This window comes from Vulpes lagopus, chromosome 7, assembly GCF_018345385.1.
Source record: "Vulpes lagopus strain Blue_001 chromosome 7, ASM1834538v1, whole genome shotgun sequence".
In the NCBI taxonomy this organism is placed as follows: Eukaryota; Metazoa; Chordata; class Mammalia; order Carnivora; family Canidae; genus Vulpes; species Vulpes lagopus.
The window spans coordinates 93,027,922-93,039,109 of record NC_054830.1 but is presented as its reverse complement, the minus strand read 5'-3'; the positions used below and the strand labels follow the sequence as shown (position 1 = coordinate 93,039,109).

The window sequence follows — 11,188 nt, the reverse complement described above, 5'->3', positions numbered from 1 at the left end:
AGGTAATGAAGTTCTCCCCACATCACTGATAAGATTATTTAGTCTGACTTTAAATTAAAGCAGTACAGGAAAATAAATAAATAAATAAATAAAGCAGTACAGGGGTGCCTGGCTGGCTCAGTTGGAAGAGCATGTGACTCTTGATCTTGGGGTCATAAGTTCAAGTCCCATGTTGGGTTATAGAGATTACTTTAAAAAAAAAAAAAACCTTAAAAAAGTATAAATTAAAGCAGTACAAAATTACTTCTTCCATACATTGTACTGTTTCTCAAAGTCAGTTATGTCTCTTGTTCTAGCTTCAGTTTAACAAGTTTTTAAAAGTATACCTTTCCTATGTCAGAGCCAAGAAAAAAGTGAAGGAGATCCTCTCTATCCAAAGTCCCTGGAGGAGAAAGAGCTCTAGAACCCAGTAGGCATAAGCACATTCAAGTTTGAGATATGGGTCTGTGACAATTATTTCTTCCCTTTTATCACAAGGATGTCCACCTTGGTTGGCTTGAATGTTGCTGGATCCTTAGCCATGCAAGTGGCCTGGGTCTGAGCCAGTTCCATAGGAAAGGGCTTCGGGGCCCCTTTGTAGACCTGAGTGGCAAAATCCCAATCAAACTTTTGGAGGGGTCATAGTTCAAAGAAACTCCATGTTTCTGATGAATTTCTGTCTATATCTCCATTTCCAAAATCCATGGTGCTAGGACTGTGACAGAACCAGAAGTATCCCAGTCTCTGCGTTTCTGCTTAGGGGAAGAGGAGGGATGCTACTTGGGGTAGAATGGGCTACCCATTCTACCTTCTTTTATCAGATAGCCTTCCTTCTTTTATCTCTTCACTTTGTAGCTTTAGTGTGCAGTGAGCTTCTGCCACTTGAAAGTACTTGATCTCCTTGGTTGGAAGGCCTTTTTGGAGTATGAATCCAGCATCTCTCAGCCCTGCTTTTTTGCTCAGAGCATTGAGTGCTCCTCTGGGTCTGCTCTGTGATTAGAAAATTCATGATGACATGGGTAGCTCTAGCTTTCATCACTGGGACCTTGTTCATACTGCCAGTGCCATAGGGTCATGGCAGGGAAGGGCATACTGGCCTTGTCAAGGTCCTGATATTTGAGCTCTGGAACTACTGGCTTTCCAAGGGTGCCAGTCATGAGTACATGACTGATGGAAGAAGAGTCATGGTGTAGGGTTTTTGAGGACATCATCATGCCTGACTGTCTAGCAGTACATCCTGATGGAGGCAAAACATCTTGTCCAGAAGCCCACTAGGCTCAGAGCAGGTCCTTTGGGTTCTCTCAAAGCCATTGAAAGACTAGAATCCAGGTGCTTTAACTAGATAGGCTTCTGGAGCTGAGTCCCTGTCACCACGGTGAAATGATGTGGCCACCACACTGACAAATATTGATGAGGAACATTGTCCAGCTGCTGCGAATTAGCAAAGCTTCACTGAACAGTCTGCCCAGAGGTACTGTTTCTCCACATTCTGGAGCTGCCTGAGTGAGGCCTGAGCTCTACCACTAAGGACTTCTGAGACCCAAACTTGTTTGAAGGGGCACAGTTGCACCCAAGTGTTGGTATGCTGGGCGCTAAACGTGTCTAAGTCTCAGGTACTGATCAGTGAGGGTTGGCTGCCCCAGGTCTCAGACTCCAGTACAAACCCTGCCCTTTGGAGCTAAGTGACATTGGGCAAGACACAATCTCTCTAAGCTTCAATTTCCTCACCTGAAAAATGAGGATAAAATACTTGTTTTGTCTACTTCACAGAGAGGTTTCTTATAATATCAACTAATCCTTTTTCTCACTGGCTTTATGAGGCACTGGTGGCATAAGATAAGTGTGTGAAATAAAAGAATGCGAGTGAAAATATTTTGTAAAGGCTAAAGGGGCACACACATGTAAACATTACTGCTTGTGACTTTTAATAGCGAATACAGCTAAAATGTCATTATTTTTATGTTCAGTGAAAGTCAACCAACAGTTTTGAGGCCCTGTTTTTGTATGTGACCCTTTAAAAAGGAGTGGTAAGTCATACACATATACTTTAAGCATGGAAAGGCAATTTTTGTGTGGTAGGTTCCCTGCCCCCAAAAGCAAAGATGTGTGGCAAAGAATTAGAAGCCAGTGTCCTTTCACTGTGGCTCTTTTCCCCTAAGACCCACACTTCGATTCTTGCTAATCTACCTCTCATTGGAAATGTGTATGGGGAAAAAATGTGAGTCCCACAGCTCAGGGCTGAAGATAATTGGCAGAACATAGGAGAACAATCAGTGATCAGGGGAGGGTATGGAAGAGAAAAAGAGGGACCTGGGAATTGGAGAGAAGAAAAGACAAGGTACAAGGAAAATCAATCCTCTTGATTGTGGCATGTAGAGAGAAGGGACTAAGCTATAAAAATGGAAAGTGGGGACCTCAGATTCAATCAATCAGATGCCATGTGGACATAGCTTTAAAAAATGAGGCTATTATCGCTCAAGTTCATTTGACAGAGCTTACATGTAAGAGTTAAGTGATGATCGCTCTTGTCCACAATCATAAGGTGCCAAAGTGATTTATCACCATGCTCTTCTAATATATCCCAACTTTAAGAAGCATCTATAAATTTGGGTTTCAGCAGTATAAACTCTTATGTTTTTGTAAATGAGCCTAGTCTCTGGCACATAGTAGGCATTGAATAAGTATTTGATAAATAAATTAACGTAAGTAGGCCTGCATTCTTTCAGTTCATTTGTTGTCATGGGGTTGGAGGGTTCAGGGTCAGAAAAAAAAATACATTTCCCTCCTTACCCTTTTATTTCCTTGAATGTGAGTCTCTCAATTAAGACTCCTCCAGTCTATGCAGATAACTTAAAAGCTGGTGCTCATTTAATGATTGTTGTGTCAGGTATTATGCTAAGAAGTTCACATGATCTCACTCAATCAGCATAAGTGAGCATATAATTACCCAACTTGAAGGGTGGGAAAAGTAAAATTCAGGGAGGCTACCTCTAGAAGGGTCAAGTAACTTGGCAAAGGTCAGACACCTAGTAAGTTGAGATCAGGTTAACTGATTGCCTATGGTTGTCCTTAATTTTATTTTAGTAGAAAGGGCACTAGGAAGTGGATCAAAAATTGTAACTACCCTTTTCTAAGTGCTTAGGGCCAGAGGAAAGTATGTATGGTGAGAGCAAACTATCATTAAAACCTGATCATTTACCTGTTGGCAGTGGCCTTAGGAATAGATGGAGGAGGGTGCCTGGGTGACTCAGTCAGTTAAGCATCTGCCTTCAGCTCAGGTCTTGATCCTCGGATCCTGGGATCGAGTCCCACATGGGACTCCCTGCTCAGTGGGGAGTCTGCTTCTCCATCTCCCTCTGCCCCTCCCTCTGCTCTCAATCTCTCTCTCTCTTTCTCTCAAATAAATAAAATCTCTAAAAAAAATAGACGGAGTGACTAAGACAGAGGCTTTCCAATGCTTTTGATACAACCAAAGAAGAAATGCATTTCACATCCTAACACACACACATACAATCTCACACATGCACAATCACATACATAATTACCCATACATGTGTACATAACTAAAATAAAACTTTCATTAAGCAATGACTACTGTTACTATGTGTGATACATACTAATATTTTTCATTCCTTTTTCTTCTTGCTTCTCCTTCCCTACCATTCGATTCTACTCCAGTATTTTTTTTTGAGTATAGTTGGCACAGCATGTTACATTAGTTTCAAGTGGACCACAGTGATTCAACAACTCTGTACATAACACTGTGCTCACCATACGTGTAGCTCCCATCTGTCACCATGCATCACCATCACAGTACCATTGACTCTATTCCTTGTGCTGCACCTTTTATCCCTGGGACTTAGTCATTCCATAACTGGAAGGCTATGTTTCCCACTCCCATCCACCTATTTTTCCCCATCCCCTCAATTCCTTCCTCTCTGGCAGCCATCAGTTTGTTCTCTGTATCTATAAGTCTGATTCTGTCTTTTTCTTATTTATTCATTTATATTTTTTTAGATTCCACATAATGAGCAAAATCATATGGTATTTGTCTCTGTATGACTTATTTCATTTAGTATTATACCCTCTAGGACTATCTGTGTTGTTGTAAATGACAGGATTTCATTCATTTTATGGCTGCATAATATTCCAGTGTGTGTGTGTGTGTGTGTGTGTGTGTGTGTCCGTGTCCCACATCTTCTTTATCTATTCATCTATCAGTGGACACTTGGGTTGCTTCCATATCTTGGCTGTTGTAGATAACGCTGCAGTAAACATAGAGGTGCATTATCTTTTCAAATTAGTGTTTTTCTTTTCTTTGGGTAAATACCCAGTAGTGGAATTACTAGATCATATGGTATTTCCATTTTTAATTTTTTGAAGAATCTCCATTCTGTTTTACTTTCTTACACTACATTATAAAAATAAACTCAAAGTGGTTTAAAGACCTAAATGTGAGACCTAAACCAGGAAACTCCTAGAAAAGAACATAGGTAGTAATTTCTTTGCCATCATCCATATAGCAACATTTTTCTAGTCATGTATCCTAAGGTAAGGGAAACAAAAGCAAGAACAAACTATTGGGACTATATCACACTAAAAAATTTCTGTACAGCAAAGGAAACTATCAATAAAACAAAAAAGGCATCCTACTGAATGGGAGAAGATTTTTGCAAAGGTATATTCAATAAGGGGTTAATATCCAAAATACATAGCTTATACAACTCAATATCAAAAAAAAAAAAAAACAAGTAATCTGAAATGGTCAGAGGACCTGACTAGACATTTTTCTAAAGAAGACATATAGGGGATCCCTGGGTGGCTCAGTGGTTTAGCACCTGCCTTTGGCCCAGGGTGCGATCCTGGAGTCCTGGGATCGAGTCCCATGTCGGGCTCCCGGCATGGAGCCTGCTTCTCCCTCTGCCTGTGTCTCTACCTCTCTCTCTTTCTCTCTCTCTCTATGTCTATCATGAATAAATAAATAAATAAAATCTTAAAATAAATAAATAAATAAAGAAGACATATAGGTGGTCAACAGACACATGAAGACATTCAGCATCACGAATTATCAGAGAAAAATCAAATCTAACCCACAATGAGGTATCACCCTACACAGGTCAGAATGGCTGGAATCAAAGACAAGAAATAGCAAGTATTGGTGAGGATATGGAGAAAAAGGAGCCCTCCTGCACTGTGGGTGGGAATGTAAATTAGTGCTACCACTGGAAAACAGTAGGGAGGTTTCTTAAAACATTAAAAATAGAAATATCTACTTAAGTATTTTAAATACTGACTGGGACACACTTCATTGACTTCACTATGCATTAATAAGTTCTGCAGTTTGAAAACCACTAAGCTAGAAGGCAATAAAGGTGGTAGAAAGAGCACAGACTTTTGATTCACACAGTGGTGGGGTTTAAATCCCAGGCTGTTATTAACTGTGTGGGCTAAAGCAAGTAACCTCTTCTTTGAACTTTAGTTTCTCATCCACAAAATGGGGGATAATACCTACCTCAAAGGGTTATTGAGAATAGCAAGCAATGAACATAGGCACCTACCCCAGCACCTAGTGTCTCACAGAAGTATGATGATAGTAGTGTAATGAAGCATTCAAGAATGATGAGTGCCAGGGTGCCTGGGTGGCTCAGTCAGTTAAGCGTCTGACTCTTGAGCTCAGCTCAGGTCTTGACTTCAGTGTCATGAGTTCAAGCCCTGCTTTGGGCTCCATGCTGGGCATAGAGCCTGCTTTAAAAAAAAAGGGTGGGAGGAGTGCTGACCCTGACACTAGCCAGCTATGTGAGCTTAGGTAGGTAACATCTCTAAACTTCTAAATTATATAAATCTCTCTAAGCTTTAGTTTACTCACCTGTAAAAAATTGGAATAGTAATACCTGCCTCATGTGATTATCTGAGAATTAAGTATGATAATACATGTTAAGCCCTTAGCACAATATCTGATGCTTAGTAAGTGCTCAGTAAATTATTGCCTATGTTAGCTGTTCAACAAATAGATTTATTATTGTCCTGGACTCCTGTAGACTAGGTCACAATATTTATTTTGATGAGGCAAACTCAGGATTGTGTGTGTGTGTGTGTGTGTGTGTGTGTGAAATCAAAACTGCTGTTTACTTTGCTCATCAGTATTCCCCAGCAGCCAAATCAAACTTGGCTGCAGCAAAGGAAATCATTTTTGTAAAGAAAGGTTATATCCAAATTGGATTCCCTCTCCCCGTTCTTCTTTGAAGGTATTTTCACAAAATCCAATCTTTGGCTTGACATTAAAGGCCTATTTCAGTGAGTAGACTTTACCAAAAAAAAAAAATAAATAAGGGAGGTGGGGGAAAGAACATGACTCTACACACCAAATAGTGGGGAGTGAGTTTAAATTTTTGAGTTCAACTAAAGAACTCTATGGCATGGTCTCCTGCCTAAAGCCTTCCTTTTTCCCACTTGTGAGGCAGCTTGTAAGATGGCTTCTAATGATCAAAACCTCATGGTGTTCATGCTCTGTGTAATCACTCCTCCAGCTGAGTGTGGGCTGTACTTAGTGACTCACTTCTAACTAAGAGGATAAGGTGGAAATCACAATGTATGACTCAGAGAGTAGGTCACAAAAGGCAGCGTGGCATCACCTCTCTCTTCTGCATCCCTTGTTCTGGGAGAAGCCCGCTGCCATGTTGTGAATAGCCCCATGGAGAGGCCTGTGTGATGAGGAAGTAAAGCCCTCCTGTCAATAGCCATGTGAGGGAGATTGGAAGCTGATCCTCCAGCCCCTTCAAATGACTACAGCCACAGCCAATGGTTTGACTGGGACTTCACCAGACACCCTGAGCTAGAATGACCCAGCTAAACTGCTCCCAGATTCCTGACTCAGAATCTGTGAGATGGTAACTGTTGTTTCAAGCTGCTAAGTTTGGGGGATGTTTGGTATGTAGTAATGGGTAGTGAATATACTGCCCTTGCATCTTGCTTCCCACAACATCTCAGTGTCATGCCAATTAGTTCATTATTCGTTCATTGATTCCCTCATTCATTCCATGAATGTTTGTGAATTCCTTGCTATGGGTCAGGCGATGTAACTATCTTCAGATTCTCACTTTGAGGAGCTTACAGTCTAGTGGTGGACATACTATGGGCAGACTAACCGTGAAAATGCTGGGTGCATCTTAAATGCCACCATGTGGTTTTGATAGAGAGCTTTGGGGACTCAGAGGAGGGAATGCAAACTTCCACCCTGGTCACAGGAGAGAGGGATGTAGGGAGGAGATGGCACTTGACTGGAGCCTTGGTACTAAGGTATGATGGCTTTGTCATGTGTCAGTTTGGCTAGGCTGAACTACATTCCCCAGACTTCCCATTCTCCTATGTTTCTAAGGCACTAGGAAGATTCTCCCTAATGGCAGAAGGGAAGCAGCAGCCTTCTGTAGTGCACACATGTCACTGGTGATCTGCTAACTCACCTTGCTGGTGTGGTGCAGCAGCTAGGCCTGTGATTGCTTGACCTTGCCCTCCTTTAGCTTTTCTGACTTCTGGGCCAGCCAAATTTGTTTAGCCCTGCGATAAAGGGCTTTGGCTTCTGAGGAATACTCTCCTCACCAAGCTGAGAGGTGAGAGCAGACAAAGTTTTGATCTTTCCTTGTGCTTAGGGTTCCAGCCTTCCTGCCTACCTGCCATGTAGATGTTAAGCTCCAGTCTCAGATGACAGCCTTCTAGAGGTTGCTTCACCAACTCCCACAGTTGTGTAAACTGTTGCCTGCGACATACATGAGGTCCAAGGTGAATAGGTGAAAAGAGCTCATTCAAGGCAGAAGAACAGTATGAACAAAAACATGGAAGGGAAAATGTAGCACTAATACAATTCTTAACCACTGGCACACCATTGGCACTGATTCATTAGAATAAATGCTGGTCTCAGCACTGACCAACCACAGTGAATGGTGGCACCAACACCAGCCAATCAGAACAAATGCTGGCTGTAGTGCTGAAACAGGGTCTTCTGGGGTTCTGGCTCTTCCCCTTTAATTACTGAATTATGGAAACTTAACACATCTGAATGGATCTTGAGGTGGTTAAGGGCATTGGGCTATCAAAGATGTGACTATTTCCCAACTGGAACAGAAGTGTTTTATATTTTAATAATTTGTGCTCTTTCCTCATGGGGGTCCAGTGTATAATGGCTGCAAATAGTAGCCTCCTCAATAGTATATGCAGCTGTTGATTGAATTTTCTTAAAGGACCTCAGAGATAGCCCTTTCTAGTGGACATTGATGTCTGACCTCATGCTACTCCCAATCCAGGCTCCAGACAGGTAATATTGGGCACCTTTGGAAAGCCTCAGGGTGTAGTGGCCATGGTCAATGTTGGCCAAGTCATCATGTCCATCTGTACCCACCTGCAGAACAAGGAACACGTAACTGAAGCTCTCTGCAGAGCCAAATTCAAGTTCCCTGGCTGCCAGAAGGTCCACATTTCCAAGAAGTGGGGCTTTACTAAGTTTAAAGTGGATGAATTTGGAGCAAGGTGACTGAAAAGCAGATTATCCCAGTGGTTGTGGGGTCAAATATATCCCTAGTTACGATGCCCTGGACAAATGATAGGCCCTGCACTCATGAGAACCTTGGTACTACTCCCTTCTTATTCATGTCCTCCAATAAATCCTACATGCTGTCAAAAAAATTTTTTTTTAACAAATTGTGCCATCATATTGATGCATTCCAGCTGAATGCCAGCTCTGAAGAAAATACGCAAGGAGAATGTGATGAAGAGCAAACTGCTTAATGTGACTGGAACCTTGCCTGGCTTGGTGTGTGGTTGTAGTTTTAAACTCCAGTTACTCAAGTCAATGAAATTGATTTAACCTGTTGTGTCTTATGTGGCTGTAGTCAAAATAGCTATTAAAACTGTTCCATGGAGAAATGCAATTTAATCCAATTATAGGAGACCAGGACCCTATCCCTTTACTGAATGAGGGCTCAGAAAACAGGAATTTTAGCCTCTATTCTGGTACGGATGCACCGTGTGTGATCTGGCAAGTCACTTACCACAACTCATCCTGGAGCTACAAAGCAGTGGCTTTACTTAGGCTTTCCTCTCTGCAATTTTCTAGAGATCTGGAGCACTTCTCCATTGCTTAAAACTATAGCCACTAGTCCCTTCAAATCCGGAGTCAACACACCTTTCACTCAAAAAACTAGCTTTGTACTTTACTGCCTTACCACCATAATTTTATTCTGGCAATTACTTGATAAGAGTTGGTCCATTATTGCCTTTTTCTCTCTAGCTAACATCACAAATATAAGTTTATCCCTCCTTTTGATCAACTTGATCTCTCAGCAAACTATTTACCAGGTATTCCTTTTATACCTCATAATATCCCCTGGTACTTAGAAATCTGTATACAGCAGATACCTATTAAATATTTAAATGTTCACATATCATTTTGGTTAAGTTTTCTAGGTCCAAAGGAAAGTCAAGCAGGACATTCTAAACTAAAATATTTAAGGGTTTTGGATTGCGTACAACTCTGTGTTGTCTCTGCCTCCCTTCCACTAGCATGAATAATTAAGAATAAAGTTGGACCCCTGTGTGTGCATGCCCATAATAGCATTTGTGTGCATATAATAACGGTGTATAAATTAACTTCTTTTGCTGCAAATGAAAGGCAGCCTTGTTCAACGATGAGTAAGTATGAATACTAAAAGCATTTCAGCATCCTCAGAGCCATTAATATCTCTGGGATAAGCTCAGACTATAAGAAATTACTATTTACTATTCAAAAAAAATTCAAATCATGAACAGAAAAAAATAATACAGTCAACTCTGAGATACTTTAAATACTCTTCTCATTGGAGAGTTAGGGCATTTGAGAATAATTTGCTGCATTTGAAGACCATCCTCACTAACAGACATGTCACTATCAAACTGTCCTCCTGGAAAATGAGATAAAGGTTAAACGTTCTGTAGAGAAAAATCAACACAGGAAAATACTGGACTGTGGTTAAAAAGAAGCTTCTAAATTCAAACAAAAAGTAGGTCTGCAGATTGACAAAATGATGGTGTCTCAATGTGATTGCTGAGAATATGAAATTTTGAATAGAAATTTTTTTGCTCTCAAGCAATTGAATTAATAGAAGAAATTACCAAGAAAAAGCTGCCCAGAAAGTACTATAATAAAAATCTTAAGGCTTTTGCAATTACCATGAGGCAACTTTTCCTTTATAAGCCTGGAAATTTCCCCAAAAATGATGAGGTAGGTTTTTTAATCATTTCCACTTGCCTTGTTTTTGTATTTAGCAAATATATATATTTAATTGAATTTAAATATGCTTCCTACGACCATGAGTGAAAAAAAAATTAACATATACACTTAGCATGACCTTGTGAAGCATACAAAGCAGAACAGAATAAGAATTTGTCCTCCTCATTCTGTTTCCCTGGAATAAATCCTAGGTTGTTCCACTGTTATTAAACCATTATTAAGTAATAGTTCATCTGCCAACATTAGCATGAATAAATTTCTCCTCTCAGCATAGGAAGCAATTCACTACTTTTTTATTTTTCTTAAGCACATCCAATGCTTCAAGAAGTGCACTTGTCCACTTACACATACAACTCGGTGTATATAGCTCCTAATTCTTAGCAAACTTCTCATTCCCCAATACAAAAAAAAAAAAAAAAAATGTCTCCCTCTATGCCAGTAGGTTTAGTCAGAATTGGTCTTCTGAGTCCATATTTTGCCTCCTGTAGATTTCCTTTCATAAAGAGCATCACAGAAGCTTTATTCATTAGCATTCTGAGTCGGTACTCTAACGTCAGGGTAGCTCCAATGCAATTTATCTTTAGTTCATCCCATGCTTCTTAGTTCTTTACATCAAGCCCCCCTAATCATGCTGAGGATAAGTGAGCCAATTGGAAAAGGTTTTGAACCCTTGGCAAATTTCACCATCAAATAAACCAAAATGCTATAATCTGTATGCATTCTTCATTATGAATTTCTACCACCTGCTTGCTGAAGCCACAGCACAGCGCCACTCATAATCACCATGCAGGGGGCAGCATTAGTTAATGTCATTAGACAAATGTTGAGATCTTCTTTTGCATGTTCATTAACACAAGGTGGGAAGGAACTGCTAGATACAGGCGTGGAAATTTGGGGGCGAACTCAGGCTTGTACATTATTTAATCAGCCAACTTTCTGAGCACCCATGAA

The 11,188-nt window shown here is 40.6% G+C and overlaps 2 pseudogenes; one reads left to right on the top strand and one right to left on the bottom strand.

Annotated features, from left to right (window-relative positions):
• Window positions 1-453: 453 nt before the first annotated feature.
• LOC121495212 lies at window positions 454-1,190 on the bottom strand (annotated as a pseudogene).
• Window positions 1,191-8,104: 6,914 nt separating this feature from the next.
• Window positions 8,105-8,229, top strand: LOC121496367 (annotated as a pseudogene).
• The last annotated feature ends 2,959 nt before the right edge of the window (window positions 8,230-11,188 follow it).